Consider the following 19,589-nt stretch of genomic DNA (forward strand, 5'->3'; position numbering starts at 1 on the left):
ATAAAGAAGAAACGAAATCAATTTATCAAATATTTTAAAGAGGTGAGTATCTCCTTAACCTAAAATAGGAAAAAGATGGGGAATTTACGGGTTAATACGATAACATCACTTGTTTGAGTCAAACTTATATTGTTAATCACTATCTGACAGACTAAATTGGTTTTAATACACCTATAAAAATTCCTCTACATCATAAATCTATTGGATGATTCTCAATAAATTACACTGGCATGTTTAGAATATTAATCTCAACTTTGTATATATTCAATAAAATTGAAAACTTGTATATTAAGTAAAGATATCATTATGTATATAAACGCCAGCAAGCTGCAACATGGGCAGAAAACGTTATAACGCTTAAGCGTGTATTATAATAAAATTAAGCAGAAAAACTTGTATTTTTCCTAATAAATTTGTTAAAGAAACATAAATACAAAATTACAAAATAAATATTCTGAATGGAGTCATTGAAATTGTTTATTTGAGATAAGTGCGGACTCCATGACTTTCACATTTTAATTATTCTCACATTAAAGAAAAAAGAAGAGAGAGAGAAATTAATGTTGTAATGTCACAATTTGCATATATAAAAGAAAAAAAATTAAATAAAATCTCTTAAAGAAGTCTTATCAATATTCTAAGAGGTTTTTTCAACGTATTTCTTTAATAAAAATAAGCGACACCTGTTATATTTAAGATGCACACAGGTAAAATATTTGCAATTACGTCCAGAACCCTGTTTTGCCATTAAGAAGGGAAAAAAAAACAATTTAATCTCTTCTCATTTGTCTCAACGGATCTAATGATGAATTGGAAATAAAAACAGCAAGCGATCACCTTTAGCTGCATGCTGTCAGTCGTCAGGTGCACAAGGCCACAGACCTGCAGAGGAAGGTGAAGCATCGAGGGTGTGTCCGACACCAACGTCAGACCGGCGCCCGGACCAGGTTATCAGAAATATCAGAACCACCCGAAGCTTTCTGGCGCCAAAAGGACCGGTCCACCGTTGATATTTATTACCAAACGATGGTGGGAACATACTTGTCTCGTCTACCTGTTGATGGGCATCTTATTCACACATGGTTGCTTCTGGATTTGGGAGGAGATGCAAAAAACGTCACTCGTCTCATTGTGGTTTAATATCGTCCAAAGATAATTATGTTTTTACGGGAGGTACTGACCCAGCACCACTTTCCCACGCCGTATATAACCCGCACTCGGGCACCTGTCGCTTGTTTCACAATAACAATTCTTAGCAACTAATTATTAAAGTTTTCTTTTATTTGTCTTCATTTCCACGCCAACGCTGACTGGTGAATGTAGAACACGTGCAGCTTGTCTTCTTTTTTTTTTTTCTATAGTAGCACTCTCTCTCTCTCTTCTCTCGCTTCTCCCCTCTCTCACCAATCAAGCATCACTCTAAAATGAATTTATTGTTCGATAACGAATGACTGGATTTTTAATTTGTTAACGAAATTTATTAACTGTAGAAATAGTGTCGTATATTAAATAAAGATAAGAAAAAAATATTTAAAATAAAAGAAGATTTTTTTACTCGGAATCCTTCTTCATTCTATACAAGTTAAATATATTCTGAGTGGAATAATAATTTTAAATCGAGTAGAATTTTAAAAATAATTTCTGTTGATTAATTTATTTACATTATTTTTCTTTAAACGAATTATTCATCTCGTGCTCGTCTTATATATAAATGTTAATTTTGCATAAATAATAATAACGTGTCTATTATGACTTACGTCCGTATAAATCAAATTTTCTATAATTAAGCAGCGAAAAATTCTTTCTTCTTTTTAAAAAATATTAAATTAATTAAAAGCTCATCATCGACTAAAGCAAACAAAATGTTATAAATCGTTTAAATTTATTTTCTAATAAATAAATTATTTTTCTACCAATTTTTAAAATAAATATTCATTAGTTTTGACAAGTAATTGTGCACACAAACGAGTAAAAAATAAGGTTCATTAATCTATTTGACATTAGCAATTTTTTTCTTTTTGAAGACAAAAAAAGAATTTCTTATTAACGAAATTATAGAAATGACCTTTTATTAAAACGAATTTTAACGTTGCATAAATGATAAAACATTAATGAATAGAGGAGTAACATAAGAAGAGCATGTAAATGTAAAGTTTAGTGGTTTAACGTTTCCACCTGACCCGCTATGTTTGACCAAATTATCGATCTAGGGGACCATCGTTACAGCTGTATCGTCTCATTAGTCGGAGCTTGACTTGTGCCGCATGCAGCAACCTCGATCAATGAATTCGGACGAGAGGGGATGTCACGTTTTCTGGCGGACACCTGCATCATCAGATATCAAATATAACGCTGTACGGGTTTGCTACTATCGTGACAACAATGATTGCTAATACGGCATTCTTTCCTACATAATTTGCATTTAATGCGTTTCTTCGATATTTTTTAATCTCTTTTTTTTGTACATTAACTTAATTGGAACGTCTGAAAGCGTTTAACATGCGTACAGATGTGTTTGTGTGTGTGTGTTTTTTTGGTTCCTAATACCTCTTCGCCTATAGCGCCGTGTGAGGTGATAATAAATAAGACTTTTATTTTTTAAAAAAGACCGTAATATGCGCATATAAATTCGTCTTTCCCAGTGGACCTCATCATCTTTTGGATGCCGTATCCCTCGATTTTGCGAATGGAACCGGCCGGAGATAAAGATGCAGCGAGCTAGGGAAGGAAGCCTTACTCAGCATCTTGTGGGGGTTGGAGGCGAAGCCGTTAAGTCAGGCTTCAGTCAATGTTCTCTACTATCAGTACGAAGTCAAAAAGGAGATATAAAAAAATAAAAAAGGAGAAGAAAAAGATCATCCCTGCACGCCCTGCTGGTCAGTGGATCGTCTCTCTGCATGCTCGACGTCCTGACTTTTTCTCGTTCCACATGTCAACTCGATCCTACCGAACATGCATCACTCTTTATCCTCCAACTCGGTCCGTCGATTCCCGAAAATTCTACCAGTTTTAGTCGTTTCTAAATTCAATTAACCGATTTAGTTTAATTAAAGATTAATTCGAGAAAAGAAAAAGTATAAAATGTGACGTTCGGTATTTGAATTTAGACGAATATTTCGTAACAGAAACACTATCTTTCCATATTATTGTTTATTTTATATTCACGTCATACCACTATAGAACAATGGGTCGTGTTTTTCCGTATCCTTATTCAACGATCGGCAGAAGAATGAAGATTGATAAGTCGGAGACGAGCCTATTCTTCTATTTTTAGCTACCAGAAGTGTTGCGCATTGTTTATTCTATTGTTTCTTCGACAGTTCAAAAAGTATTCTCGAAGCTAACTAATTCGTTATTTAAATCACTCCGCTTCCACCTTTTTGTGATGCAAATTGATTTTACTACGTTAATTGCTAAAATGAAAATAATTTTTCGATTCTAGAATAAATTAATGGTTATAAATTAAAATATTTCACTGAAAGAATAAGGCTTCTTTCTCCCTTTTTTGCGCCTACAAACTTTGGCTTATATCCAGATGATTCACAGGCCTTTACGTGATAAATTTTATAATTTATTCTCCATCTTCGTAAAATTCTGTAAATTATCAATTAGATAAATTTGTGGCGCGTATAAAATCCATAAAATAATAGATTTTTTATAAATATTTCTCCATATTTTGCCAAGATTTATGCTTAAACGGCTTTGATTTTTCCACGTTTAGACGAAGATGACACGAAATAAATGTTATAAGTTAACTCGAATGCAATCAGAGAACCTAAAATAAACAAAAAAAGGGCATTTTTCGGATAGTTTTATATGTGGATATACGTTCTACACAGGCCTAAACCTGTGCAACATCTGTGCTGCTATCAATTTCGGTTACGATCGCAGTTTGCAGCAACAATATACAACGTGATGGTTTGTTTTAGAATCTGAAATCGATATCCAACTTGAAAAAAATGTATAGAAAAAAACAAAGAATATTTTAGAGAACACATGTTTAATGAAATGCGGTTGTAGCCAATTAAATTATGAAATTATATAAAATTTACTTAATTAAAATGAAAAATTAAATGTAAAATATGTAAATTTTCTGCCTTATAATGTAAGATAAATATATTTTACATATTTTAATCATAAACTAAACTCGGATTATTAATTCGAGTGGTAAAAAATAACATTGATCTGCCTTTCACGTTGGATTTTTTCTTATTAGATTTAACGATAACTGCAGGACCATTACATATATATGTTGTAAGATTATTTTTATATATTTATATTAAGTAAAATGTAAAAAAAAATCATATATTTAATTACAAAATTAAAAGAATTCACGATAATTAAAAACATATTTAAAGGCGTAAATTTTTTAAACACAGATTTAAACAGTTCCGAGCCAAAAAACTTCGTCTTCGGTTGTTATTTTAATGCAAAACTTTATTATTTTTTATATAAATATAAAACTGGTTACAGATTTAGAACTTTATAATGATTATCAATATTTTTCTAATCCTAAAATGTCTTCACTTCTAAAAATAGATCCTATTGAATCCAATTCTGTACAGTTTTGAAATTATTTATAGATTTTTAAAGAATTTTAAAGAAAAAGAAATGAAAATTTAGTGTTGTTAGGTCGTGGTTCGGACTCGAATAAGCTGGAAAACTTCACACGTAAAATAATTTAAATTGATTATCAATATTTTTCTAATCCTAAAATGTCTTCACTTCTAAAAATAGATCCTATTGAATCCAATTCTGTACAGTTTTGAAATTATTTATAGATTTTTAAAGAATTTTAAAGAAAAAGAAATGAAAATTTAGTGTTGTTAGGTCGTGGTTCGGACACAGTCGAATAAGCTGGAAAACTTCACACGTAAAATAATTTAAATACGTTATGCTAATATTTCAATTTTTGTAATGTCTCGAAAGAAACTACAAATTTTCTTTTTTAAAGTTGTACGAAAGCAATGTCCTCGTCTCACTCATCAACACTATTCTTCAGTTCTAAGCATTCATGCGAAACCATTCTTTGACTATCTCTTTGTATAAGATTCTTTTCTTTTAACTTTAAATAATGAGAAGATTTTTATTCCTGAATACAATTCTAAAAACTACTTTTTCATTTTTTCTTCTTCTTGCGAAAGCATTTTAACCTATTCCATTTTCAATTTTGTTTAGGAAAAACAAAAAAAAATTGCCCATGCATATGAAAGACTCGAGGTCACTTATTCGAGCGTGACCTTACTAAAACGTGGCATAATAGTTTGTTTATCCGACCATTACCGACTCGTTTTATCTTCATTTTTTTTTTTGGCGATTTGCGGAAACTTTTCATTCAGAATAAACCAAGGAGAAAATACAATCCATTCAAAATCTGCAACAAAAAAAGAAACCACAGTTTCGACATTGGTTAGCAAAGCATTACTGATAGCAAACGACGTCTCCCTCTTTTCTTGCTAAATGTAGACTTGTCATTAAGACGATTGTCCACCCAAGACTGAACGATTCTTGCAGTCGCTAAAGCCTCCCCCGGGCAGCACACGCCTGATTCTAATCAATGGAAGCCATATTTGACGAGTTATTTCTCTCCCCCGTTCCCCTAGACGTCAAACGAAATTACAGACATCTATTCATGAAAGTGTCTCATTAAGTCTGCAATGTATGCAGATAGCGAGTCAACTAGCTAAGATGTGGACGGAATGGTGGATAAGGATGTGCTCGCCCGGCCGTGAAATCTTAGCTTCTTTTTTTTTTTTAGTTTTGTTAAAGTTGCGTGCACTCTTCTGTTATACTGTGTCGTGATTGCCGTGCAGCTTTCCTACTCTCTATCTTGTTAATTGGCCAGAAGTCCATGACGCAACAAAACTGGATAAAATGGAAATATTAAAGAGTAAATTGCAGTTATGAAGAAAGAGAGGAGGAAAGAAAAAAAAATATCCAAGATTAATGGATAACTAACTGGATTTTATACACAAGTAGCAACCGAAATTCGGTTATCAGTTGTTATTAATGATTGGAATAGTCTTGGAAATGAATAGAGTGATCAATATATGATCAATCGGTTGGAAAGACAATACTCGAAACGTGACCACGTCGCTCACGATTTAGTTTTTAAAGAAGCAACTCACGATTCTCGTTGGATAATAGATTCCGAGTTCGGCAGATGGCCACAAATTACGCTATGAATAAAAGGTATCGAATTAATAAAAATAAACGAGCGTATGTAGATTTAATAGAAAAATTACACTCGGTCGCAATTAAAGCGGGAGATGTATCTATTATTAAAGAATTGAAAATGAAGAGGACGAAGCTCTCCAGCTTCGAGCAAAGTCGGCGAAAATAAATTTACAAACGAGACTTTCCGAGCCAAGTTGAATTGATTAAGCTATTCTGTACGCCCATATCTATAACAATAGACTGTAAAGATAAATAGGGAGAGGTAGGGAAAAAAAATGTCGGAAGAAACAAGTCGCTAGCAGGAATGGGAGGCAGAAAGCAAACCCACTTTGAGCCTAACGCAATCATCTGAAAGAAGAAATACGATGTAGAGGCGGTACAATAGAAGCTCCACCCTCGGTCAACAAGAAATATTACGTTAGCTTCCACTCCTGATGCATGATATTGAATTTTACTTTGATGGCGAAATCCGGATAAAGGGGAATGCTTTCCTCTTGTGAATATGGCAATGGATAGGTGATCAGAGAGGCATCGATGCTATCTGTCTGCCGTCTCTACGACAATGGACACGACAATTTCATCCCTCGTTTCGGGCACGCATCGCTCATCGCGGTCAAACCATATTAGTGCAAGGGCCGTAAATGTCCGAACCGTTGTAAATCACCTTTATAACCTACGACACTTTTATCAGCCCCGTTGTAAAAATAGCATTTCCTACGTCTTCATTTACCACTTTTCATGCAAGTTAAATTAACGAACGAAACGTGTAAGGTTTTAAACATAAAATACAGCTCTTAAATGAAATTGGTGGAATTTAAAAGATTTTTCTACATTTTATTTAATTATTACACATAAAACGGAATTTTTAGAAAAGAATAAGCGCTAGCACAGTCAAGCTAGATAAGACGAAGCTTATATAAACCGCAATAACCCAAAGGCTTAGATTTTCTTGTAGCTAACAACGGATTTTCGTCCAGGTTGTTTTGCAGACAGAACCTATCGATTTTCGGCTGCCATGTTTTAAGCGCAGCTAGATTGTTATCCTTATTTGCCTGGAACGTGACACGTGAAGCACGAGACTTTACTTCCGGTTCAAAACCGGAAACTATAGGGCGACATACGGCTAAGTGTTAGAGTGGGCTTAGGGTTGGTGAATCATGCTGTCCGATCATTATTTGCCAGTTATCTCAAAGTAATCCTGGTCGGATAAAAAGGGGCGAATGTGTAATGGTAGTTGACCGCTCCAATGCACGGCCTAGCAGGATTTAGCGACTGTTTGAGACTTCATTGACTGCATCTCTGACTAATGCACTCGGATTTTTAGAAACTGCTACAGATTTACAAGCTGATGAGAACTAAAATATTAATGAGGCTTTTTTGTTCGGAGAAAGATTTGCCAGAATATTCTTATCTTTTTTTAATAGTCTTCGCTACCTCACTAGTGCTTTAATTAACACGATTAAATTGTCTTGTATTCTAATTTACTCTTTATTTACGTTTTTATAAAGAAATAACTGTTTAAATTTAACCGAAAGTCGTCCGTGATCGGCAGTCAAAATGTATTAGCAGGGGTTTCTCGTCTTATAACAACAGACTGAAAACTCGGCCATAATCATCCTTGTGATATCTAACAATGCATCTACTAGATCATTACTAGAACCGACACCGTTTTTCACTCTATTTTGTTAGCCTAGGGATATAGCGACTACTTCCCTAGAGACATGATTAGGGGAACCAGAATGCCACGTGTACCTGCGTTCAATATCTGTTCCATCTCATTTCGCGTTATTTGAGTTCTTCGATGAAACAGCCGTTCCGTGTCACGCAGTCCATCTTTGGAACCAATAGCACAAAAGGCAGAAACGGACATGAAGTTGGTACATTAAACTCGCACGTGCTGATGGACACGTGCAGAGAGATTCAACGGCACGTGCCAGGAAATGAAGGGTCTGCCAATCAGTCCTTTGTCAGACTGCACTAAATAAATTGACTCCCCACTACAAAAGATTTGACTTCCCCATCTGCACATCGGCCGACGATCGATTTACTTTGAAAAATGTCTTTCCAGGAAAGAACTGTTTCGATGTGGCGCAACCAAAAACAAGACGTATTCTTAAATTAGAAAATGTTACAAACTGGGCACGAGAAACCTAAAACTTGGATATAAATATTGTAAACATGTCTACTTGGGAATGGTTGCACGAAAATAAATAACGAAAGCGATCCAGTCCCTCGATAGTCGTTTGCAATTGCTGTTTGTTTTTACCTCCAGAAGGTCGCGGAACGTAGAAATCGCTTGTTTGTTTATCCCGTCATACGTTGTATCACTATTCCATCCACCCCTAATTAATCTGCTTCGTCTGGCTCTCCTTCAAGTCAGTTGACGAGCACGCAAAGACAGACTCTTTCCTTGTCACAACCTAGACTGGAGTTTATTTTTTCTGTCGCTATTGGCGCCATGGCCACTCTTCACTCCTAGACTATCGCTTGTAAATCAACAGAAATATAATCGCTTCTCCTTTCGGGACATTCGGTCGCCATTTTAAGCCTTTCTCAGCCTTTATTTACATCACTTCAAACACGGACAGTTTCATAAATCCAAAATAGAAACGTCTCGAGTGATGAATGCTCTTTTTTTCCTTCTCCTCTCCTTTCTCTCTTTAACTTATTCAAGGAACTATGGCAATTAAAAAATCCGACTGATATTTATGATGGCGCAGACAACGGGGAAAACGCGGGGACAATCTCACCTTCATTAATTGTCCTCTTGAAAATAACTAGTCAGTGACCTGCTCTAAGAAAATTGCGGCCGTCGAACTTGTTCTCCTGTCATAGGCGTGAGCTTATTCTTACAAAACTCGACGTTACAGGCGGTGACACTTAAGGTCAAAGGTTATGTTACGGTTATGTTTCGTTGAACTCCGCCCTCGGGAATACGCCTACACGTAACTCAACAGAATATCCATAAAATACATAATGGATGAGTTGGCTCATAAACTCGAAGAGGATCTCCGAATCGCATTTTTATAGAGGATTTTCTAGCGATACAGGAATTAAATTATCATTTTTTTATGCAAATTAAAGACTCCTAGTTGACATTTTCGTAGAACTGCGTTCCGTTTGTCGAGGTTTCGCTCCTTTCCGAAGAATTGTTGACCCTGTTGGCAAACGAGTCGACCAATCACCTTTAAGTTGTTCTTGATGTTGAAGAGGAAGAATACAAGAGGAATTGACTTCGTAGCGGTTGGTAAATTTGGTTAGGACTCCGCGTATGTTGTCTTTGGACGTTAGCGATATTTTCGCTCGACAAAAAGAGAAAATAAACAGAAATACCGAGCTACTTTCCTGCCATTCTCTTTTCTTGGCTTATAACGAATTTAATAGAACCCCGAAACGTCTCCGTAGGTGTTTTATATCACTTAAGCTTCTGTATAGATTTTATAGCTTAAAATAGCCGATTAAACTGTAAAATTTTATATTTTATTGATGTAAAATAGTTAAACAAGCTCATAACGTTAACGAGCTCATAAAATATGCAAAAATTCTCGAGAGGATTGAATTCATTTTATATCGGTTCGTAATCAAAGATCTGTTTAAAAAGGTAGTTGCTATTTTCAAGAAAATCATTAGTTTAAGAGGAAAAAAATTTAAATTCCGAAGAATTTTCTTCATTTTATAATACAATTTTAAGATCTTTTGTTAGCTATATTTTTTAAATTCTTCCTAAGGTTTGCAGTATGTATACAGTTCTTATCCCGAGTTAAGTGTCAACAGTGGATCCAAACACTCGTCTCCAGCTATAAAAACGCAAACGTGTTTACTTCGGGTTGCATTATTTTACTTAGAAGAGAATAAAATTCAAATTCGAACTCGAGTATTTTGTTTGGCTTCCATTAAGGTAAAAGCATTTGCGCATCAGACGTGCACAATGGGACCCAGACTACAATTAGCGTAACGAGAACGAGTATTCATATAATTAGAGCGCGAATACAACAGCTGACACCCTAAACTTGCTACCGGATAAGTCTCAAGACAACCAACGGCTTTAATTACGTTTATGTGTTTCGTCTGACGACATAATTCAGTTTACAGAGGTCGTCCGTCCCATATGGGGTCCGGCGGACTCGTCATGTCCCCGGAGTCCGGCAATCATCCATCTGGTCGGCACCTGCTACACTCCGTCGTCCACGTTAGACTCGCAAATAATCCCGATGCTTGATTTTAATGAAGTTTACAGGGCTTATTTTTTTGGCCACTCTTTGATGTAAAATCTTGCCGAAGATGGCTTCGGAGTCGGCTGTTTATAATTCAGAAATCTCTCCTCCTCGGCGAAGATAAAAATTTGGTATACTCGAGACGAGTCGGCACTCGATCTAATCAAGTGGGATCGTTATCAATTTTGTCGACGATGTTGACAAAATTCCCAACAAAACGGTTTACAAGAAGTTGGGAGAGCAAAAAAAGGAACAAATTAACGCTATTTTGATAGATTGCAACGGAGGAAACGGCACTCGCTGTGTCAAAAGTGCTATTTCCCCGATAGCCCAGATGTGGTAGACACATCCTTATTAAATTATCACCACCATTAGCATTGTAATTAATTAATTGACCTTGCCACGTTAGTGACGAGTTCTGTAGCAAACCAGCTGTTCCTACGAAACAGTGAATCATTCCAGGACCACCTGTGATCCTTTCTCAGCTTAACACTTACGAAAAACAAACAAAATTCTTACTGTTTTATTATTTCTTAGCCACAATTTTAATTATTTTACGCTTCTCTAACGAAAACTCTTCCGTTTACTCGGCAGCGGTCGTTCGTCCAAAACTGTTATAAGCTTTTAAATTAAAATTTTAACGGCCAATAAAGACGAAAGAACGACTCGTAGGTTAGTATTTACTATCGGCGGTTTCCTACAAGACCGAGTCCTACCTGATACGCTTACAGTGACATATGGCGTCCATCGCTGTCATGGCGACCGACGACGCCGACGACCAGTGATCTTCGCTTATTCCCATTACCACTCGACGCCATGCAACCTTCACACCACAATAATTTAAATTTTCACCATTTCTAGCATTAAAATTACGTCGTTAACGTCGAAAACTCGGGCGAGAATGGCCATTCATTACGGAACATCGTTCTTAATTTATTACAGTTACAATTGCTAAAAATTGATGATGTAGCCGCTTACGCTCTAATTATTATATAAAAATATATTATATATTCTTAACTGGATAATTTTATATTAAAATTGTCTGAATTTAATCGTCTGTTTGTCTGCGCGCTTTCGTACTAACCTAGTTTTGTAAGGCTAAGGGTCGCATTCGTTGTAGCATACGACAGTAAATAGGCAATAAAACTTTAATTTTTTTTTCGTTTAAAAAAATTAAGTGAAACTTAAATTATAAAAATAGTAGAATGGTTTTAGCAGGTGTAAGCTTTCTTTCTTTTTTTTCCACTATGTCGCGGGTTAGCAGGTGATGCGTTAAAACGGGTACATGCAGGTAAAACGGCGAAAATAGATTGTTTCTAGTTTTTGATTAAAACGACGTTTATTCGAATTCCTCAAACGATTTTTTCCAACCAAAAAAAAACGATTTTCTCGACTTTAAAGATAGCGAGAAGCGAATGACGGGCCTTAGCTTTGCAATTTTTGCACAAATTATTAAATCGATATGCAGTCTTTCGAGACCGATGTGTCAATCAGGCGTGTTTTTTGAGCAGCCATTCTAATCTTTAGAATTCTACTCTCTAAAAAGAAAAGAAAATCTTTCGTGACAAACACCGCCGTGCCATTTTGTAATTACGTATTAATCGGAGACGTGAATCTAAGGTAGAAATATTACTAATTACGAATTATTACTATAAATTAATAATATAATTCCGTAATGGAGTATTAATAATGGACAAAAAAGGAAATTTATGAAGAAAAATAGAAACAATAAATTAAATTGTCAGCCGATTCCGTTATAATTTGTTAACAAGATCACGTGACGCGAGAGAAAATTTATTAATTATTACAATTCGTAATAACTCTTAGCTACAGTGTATATTAATAGTATAATTCCGAAGAGGAATATTATTAGGAAATTTATTCTAGCAATTATTTTGATTGAAGCGAGGTAGGACCGCATTGCGCTCGGATAACGGCATTGCGCATGTATGTGCGCAGCGTTTCGTGAGAGACGTCGTCGTCTGCCATCTATTATTCAGAAGAACTAATGGCAGAGGTTACGGCAACCGTAGCCCGACTACGAATCGACACGCCAATCATAATTACAACGCGGCTAATGGCCGAATACGGAAAATTATTTCTTCCTCCACATTCCGCCAAATCTATATAAGTGAGTAAACTGGTATAAAAATCAAACGTTAATAAAAAAAAAAAACTTATTGAAAGTCGAAGATGCAAACAGGACGATACGTCGTTAGGCCTAACGTTAATTACAACTTTTTAATGTCAGAGATTTCAATTGATTAAATTGGAGAAAAGAATTTTAAAAAAAGAAACGATGATATAAATGTTTTTAAACGTTAAATCGTTAAGTTTTGATAAAGGGAAATAAATAAATAAATATATTTTTTTCTTTCTCGTGCAGGAAGGCAGTAAACACATTTTAAAATGTTTAATGGCTAATGTTTACCGCCTTCTTGTTTGAGAAGACGGCTTTTGACACTCCTTCTACGACGCCTTTAAGCTTTAACTCGCCTTTCTTACGTGCAATCTATGAGCGAGATTCCTTGTCTAAGTAAGCGAACCAATGACATAGATCGTTTCGTATGAAACGAATTAAGTCATTGGCTTAGCTGCTTGACGAGGATATGTGTGTTAAGTGTTATCTTTGACTTTCAGTATGTTAAATCACACTTAAACTATGTCAAATATTAAGCATCTTTCAAAAATTTTTGAATTTGAACATATTTTGGAGTTTTGTTTTTTGATATGGAGAGCTTTATAAGTCTCGAACACTTTAAAAACGCTCTAATATCTAAAACAATGTATTATTCTGTAATATATTGCAATTTAACGTTTCCTATAAGTTTGGATGGCTGTAAACTGATGCTTCGTATAAATTTTATTTGGGTCTATCTCTTCCAAATTTCCCATATGAAATTACTTCCAAACCTATTTTAAATTTTTACTGTTTTTAAGTGAGGTTTGGAACACTCGACCGAGATTAATGGGAGATTGTTGTTGAATAACTGATCACGTTGCTCCTTGTCTAAAGTGCTGCTGCACTTCCATCACTTAGGAGTGTGAAGTCACGTCCTATGTTTTCCATTTCCTTCCATTAGATGACAAAGCAGAGCCCGAAGGGCAGGTTGGGTAATATCCATTACCGTTTGACGTTCATTTTTGTCTCATCTAAAATAAAACCGCTGACTTTTAGCATTATTCATAAAGATTACATATCGATATTTCCACGTAATTTAAACTTTTGAACACTATAAGTAAAATTTTATTAGTAGTAATAGGGTTTAATCTAATTCATTTCACGGAAAAAGAGATTGTCTTTTTTTTTATAGAAGTGCAATTCTATTTTGTTGTAATTACTTGGCGAAGACAACCAACTGTTCTGTTTGTCATCAGGACAATCAGGGGATTATGTCTTGGGTTTCCCGGGAGACCCTTCTATGGGTTGTCAGGGTTACGCGGATCTAATTGGCTCCCTTATTAAACGACCCAATGGTAGATCCAAACTAATTTGAACACGAATCATTGTAACAAAATTACAATTTCTTTAATGAAATTATTTGTATTTTTTCATATTTTTCTTTATAAAATATAATCAAAGTATTAATTCCAGCATTTAGTAAAGTTATAAAAGTTAGGTCATACGGGGAAGGGATGACAGTAATGAAGATAAACGACAAGAACTCTGCCAGACTAATGAAAAGGCCGAGTAAAAGCGGACGAGCGATAAATTAATTCTCTGTCCATCTGTCCACATCGAATCACTCCAGATTTTATCTGTGCCTTAGCTCTCTGCTCTTCTTTCAAAAAGGGACGTTAAAACCTGCTAACATATATTAATTATGTCAATGGCAGACTGATTCCGTATTTCATTTTAGGCTTGAATTCATGATTGAAATCGGTCTCGAACGTCTAATAACTCATATTTCACAAAGTTCAAAAATCAAGGTAAAGATTTCTGAAAGTGTTAAGTAAAATAATAGAACAAAAGGCAACGTCTGTATTTTTATATATTGTAAAACCACGATTTTTTCCTCGCCTCACAGTTCCTGTAAAACTGTTTTTCCATCACAAGAATCGAGAAAAGGAAAAGCTCCCTTTACAGGCAATTTTTTTAAATTTCTTCTCAGCTTATTTTAAATGGAATTCTTTTACAAAAAATACTTCTAAGAGCAATTCCATAATGCTTCGTATATCAGATATTTGACTGCAAACAAACGATACTGTGACATAATCGGAACGGCTACAATCCCGGGTAAAGCATGAAAAATTCATGTGCCATTCATACAGAAGTCCCTGTCCCGCTTTAATCACGGGGGACATTGCGATGATTACGATGGATTCTCTCTCTCTCTCTGCCAGATGGAAGCAAAGACAGTGACATGGAAAATTAAAGATGGCGGGACGGTGACGTTTGGTTGTTGAGGAAACTTCGTCCAACCCTCTTTGATTTCCCGAGAGCCTGACTCCCAACGTTTGTTATACGTCCACTTTTAATGAAAATTCAAATCGGATTTTTGCTTTGCTTCATATCTATAAATTTTTTAATTACCAACAGTTAAATTGCTATTGACGTATTAGTCTTACATTTTATATAATTACAGACTTTTTACGTATTTATCAAATTACATAAATATTTTATCGTAAACCCATGGGATATTATTTTAAGAATAAATTTCGGAACTTAATATCTAACTTGGTCTAAAATTATAGCATCAGAAGAGAAATGCTGGAAGCAAAACTAATTTTCTAGCAGAAAGAATTTTATTATTGGACTTTGAGCTTTAACGTCAACACGAGAATGCGGTATCGAGTAGAGAGGGTCGTCTCGATATCAAAGGCAGGGAGATGCACAATCAGAAAAGATTGAAAACGTTCCGTTCTCGATAGAAGTTGTACAAGCTTCCGGACTGAGTCATTCCGTGTCTGTCATCTCGGACACGTGTTCAATATATGCTTGGAATGCCTGCACGTGCGAGTCTGTCATTGTCTATATTTTAATACCCAGTGTATGATTCCCCTCCGACGAATCCGAAACTAATAACCTCTTCTTAATTGGAAATGATTCACCGAACAAACTTTTCTATTTGTCACGTCGTCACGTCTGTCGTCTTCCTTGCAAGAGCGGCGAAGACGTTCCAAGCGATACTATTATGTCCAAAGCAATAAATATGTTATATCGGGCATGGGTTGTCGCCGTGCTGCTGCTAGACCAACAGCTGCGCTGCTATACCTTATCACCAGTTGGAGGCCACAGCTGCGGCTGAGAATATTGCTGTCACAGTGATTTGATGAAGTCCTCTGCACCATCTAGTCTGGTCGGGCGATGAAATCATGTCTGCGTCATAAAAGCTCATCACCTCCAGCCACCCTATGTAGATAGCTTGGATGCCATTGCTGCAGGCAATCTGGGATCTAGGAGTCGCTTTCTTCCCCAGGGACAGCGGCACACACCTCCGGGGATGTTTTTCTCCAATACAATCTTCCCGCCTCTTCCACTAAAGTCGTAAAATGTTTTCTTTTCCTCCAAAAAAAGCACAAAGTTTCGTCCTGTAGGACTTTGTAACGATCAGTAAAGTCAATAGTTTGACACTGCTGTGTTTCTTTCAGTTTATACTTTTATGCCTTCATTTTACGGCTTAAACCATAGCTGATATCGTCTTATTCGTTTATTTTTTTATTTAAAAATAATTCGTGCCTTACAAAATACGTAAAATACTAAAGAATATATAACAACTGTAAATTATGTTAAAGTTTTAAGAGTTTAAAGAATCAATTTTTAGAAGATTGATTCTTTGTAATAAAATATAAAATAAATGCGATTAGCAATAAAATCATCGATAAACAACAATAGACGAAAACGTTTTGTTAGACATTTTTACAGCCAATCTAAGTCGACTTAAAATGTAGGAAACTTATTGAAAATGATAAATTCTTATATGAATTATGAAACTAAGATGATGCATAACGTTCAGGAAAATTTGTCAAGTTATTCACAAATGATGGATTTTGTTGTCATCATTATTAATAGTTTCGCTTAAGGGAAAATTGATTTATCATCGGTTTATCTGATAAAACTTATTCGAACATTAAACTCATTTTATTAAATTCACATAACACTCGGAAAGAATAAAATTCACGTATATTTTAGCATAAGATGGTCGAATGTTTCCCATCAGCTATCGATTTTTGTGAATATATTTGCATCTGATAATAATTTGGAATAATGCAATTCGCTGTTCGACTAGTTTATTATTAAGCACATTTATATTACATTCTAATCCAAATATTCTTCATTTCATTTTGACTAAAGCTATTATCGAAATATTGTAAAAATTTATAGAAATTATTTTATAGTTATTATGTGATCGTTTTTTTAAATCGAAAATAAAAGTATATTTTGCTGTTTTTAAAAAATAATCGAAATATTTATATGAAAAATTACTATTTTTTATTATTTACGGTTTTCATTAAATCTGTTAACAGTTTACAATTTTATATGCATTTATTTTATTGATTTTTATGTTTCGCATTTCATTTAAACGTTTGGCTTTTTAATTTTAACGTAAAACATCATAAATTCTTTAGAAAATTTTTAAAAAGAAAAGGTAATAAGTTTGTATTTTATTACATATTATTATTTTATGCGCTTGACTAAGTTCTAATCAGTATTGATGTAAAAAAATTTTGAATGATAAGAGCGACTATATCCTTCATTTTCGAATTTCTCAACGGTAGTAAAGAAGTAATAAAAATTAAATGTAGTTGGGTTACTCTTTACGAGAAGAGAAAAAACTACGAGTGTAGGTTTATAGCGAAATATTTGAAACAATTATTGAACACGAAAACGTTCACAACGTATCAATGACAAGTGATTGATGATAGTTTTTGAGCGAACTCCGAAAATATTGATCCTCTTTTCTAAATTGACTTCTAGGTTCTCTTCGTAGTACAGTTCGCGTTAGGATTCAGCCAACATTCTTTTCGTTACTTGAATATAATGCAGAACCTTCAACCTAAGATAGACTATGTTGACAAAAGAGTTTTATGTTCGAGTTAGACCTTTTCTTAATTAACAATCGTGCATGAAGTAAGAAGAAAAAAGTAACCAGGAAAATATGAGGCCAACCTGTCGTACTTAGTCCTAATAATTTAAAATTCAGACGTTAAAAAAACTTCAGCCGCGACACTTTAAGACATGAAACAATCTTTCAAGCATTAAGGCCTTTAGACATTCTCTTTAAAAACAAGAATATTAGTATTTTAAATTATTATTTTTTTCTTCTTATAGTAAATGATAGGTTTGCCATCATGCACTAGTCAAATAATTTCCTGTTCAGCGAAAACAATTTAAAGCTAATAGCAAAACACAGGTAATTAATGTGTTTTACTCACGTTACAATAACATCGAAGTTATTGCTTTTCTGGAAAGTATCGTTTCTTCGTAAACTGCACGATTTTTAGAGATTTAAAAAAATTAATCGAGAAGAGAATTAAAAATTCTTTCTCGCTTTCTACGTCAAGCATAATTACAGGTTCCACCTGAACTATTCCAGACCTATAATTATATTCCATGTCCCCTCAGCTCAAGTGTTGTACAATATTCAATTAAACCTGCTGGTATCTTAGTGCGCTTTCAGAATTAGCAAAAGTTCAATAAACATTACTCGCTACTATCGGACGCGTGTTTTCGTTTTTATTGTACAGTACAGTAGCTAGTTTTCTTCAGATTATTGCACGGGTTACAGATAACCTCGCTAGGCCTATTGATATAGGCCTTTTGGAAAAACAAAACATCTTTATCAATAGTAAATTATAGATATTAAACTTTTAACTAGATAGAGTTTAAGCTACTAATCGAAGAAAAATGTCATTATCTAATCTAAAGTGTCATTTCGGATTTAGTAATGGACTAACGCGTATCATTTTTTAGTTGGAAGCGAAATCCAAGATAAACGGTAACATTTTGATAAAAATGTGCAATTTTGAAGAACGAAGACAAAAATAATCATTTTAACAGTAATTAGAGGATGTAGACTGGCTCCTGCCAATGGGGATTTTGAAGTTAAATATAAAATGTCGTTTATTTAAATTATGCAAATTAATTAAAATTATTTGACGCGTATTTAAATCTCAAAATTAAAATTAGCATATTTTCTCTATATTTTTAGTTAAGCTTTAGCAAGGGCGGATCCTAATTACACACCAGTTACAAAATTAAGTTTTGAAAATCTTAATTTTGTTAGCTAATTTTGTTACAAATTAGGCTATATTAATTTACTATTTTTTAAGATCAAATCGTAATTGTTTTTATTATTAAATACACGAAATTTTTCTCACTGTTAGATACATCCCTCTATAATGAATGGATCCGCCCTTGAAACTTTTACGTACAGTAGCCGCATTATTTTCTAAAGAATAAATAAATAAGGAGATTAAGTTAATATTTTACCTCATTAACATACGAATTAAATCTTTTATTCACTCTGGTAACATTCATACATATATAACTGTACATCTGCAACGCTGTTTTAATTGTTACAAACGAAGGGTGTGCTATTTTAATATATCCCGTGTTGTTTCAATAACACAGACGATAGTATTTATTTTTAGATTAATTAAACTCAATATTCAATTTAATAAACTCGAATAAAATGTTAGGGATGTTGATAATATTCAACAGTTTTAATAAAAATCACTAATGTTAATTTGCATCTAACCTATGTTACAATAACATAATTTATAATTAATACTAAAAAATAGACGTATACCGGTACGTGCTGATATTTTCGCAATTTTTAACGCATTTAGACGAAAAATTTGTGAAAATTTCGAAACGTAAATAAGCTATTTTTAAATTTAATTATCTATAGTACGATATATAAGAAAAAACAATAATTTCTAGCATTTGTTATAGTTCTTAACGAGGAAAAAATATTAGATTGTAAATATTTCGTCCTAAAATACTCGCATCAATTAGAAAATAGCAAAATTAGTAGTTTTGTTGGCAATCACGCTTCCGGAAATAACACTGATTTGTTACATCCTCCGAATGGAATAAAAATAAAAGACCCTCCTTGGATGGGAAGTTTAATCTCCTTTCCTAGACTCTATAAAGTTAATGCTATTGAATACGAAATAGTTTACGAGTCAATGCCGCTACTTTGATTCTTCCTTGCTTTAGATATTCAAAACTTATCCGAAATCCTCGTCGGT

Source organism: Centruroides sculpturatus, unplaced genomic scaffold, assembly GCF_000671375.1.
Source record: "Centruroides sculpturatus isolate CEXI.00-Female unplaced genomic scaffold, Cexi_2.0 scaffold2284, whole genome shotgun sequence".
In the NCBI taxonomy this organism is placed as follows: domain Eukaryota; kingdom Metazoa; phylum Arthropoda; class Arachnida; order Scorpiones; family Buthidae; genus Centruroides; species Centruroides sculpturatus.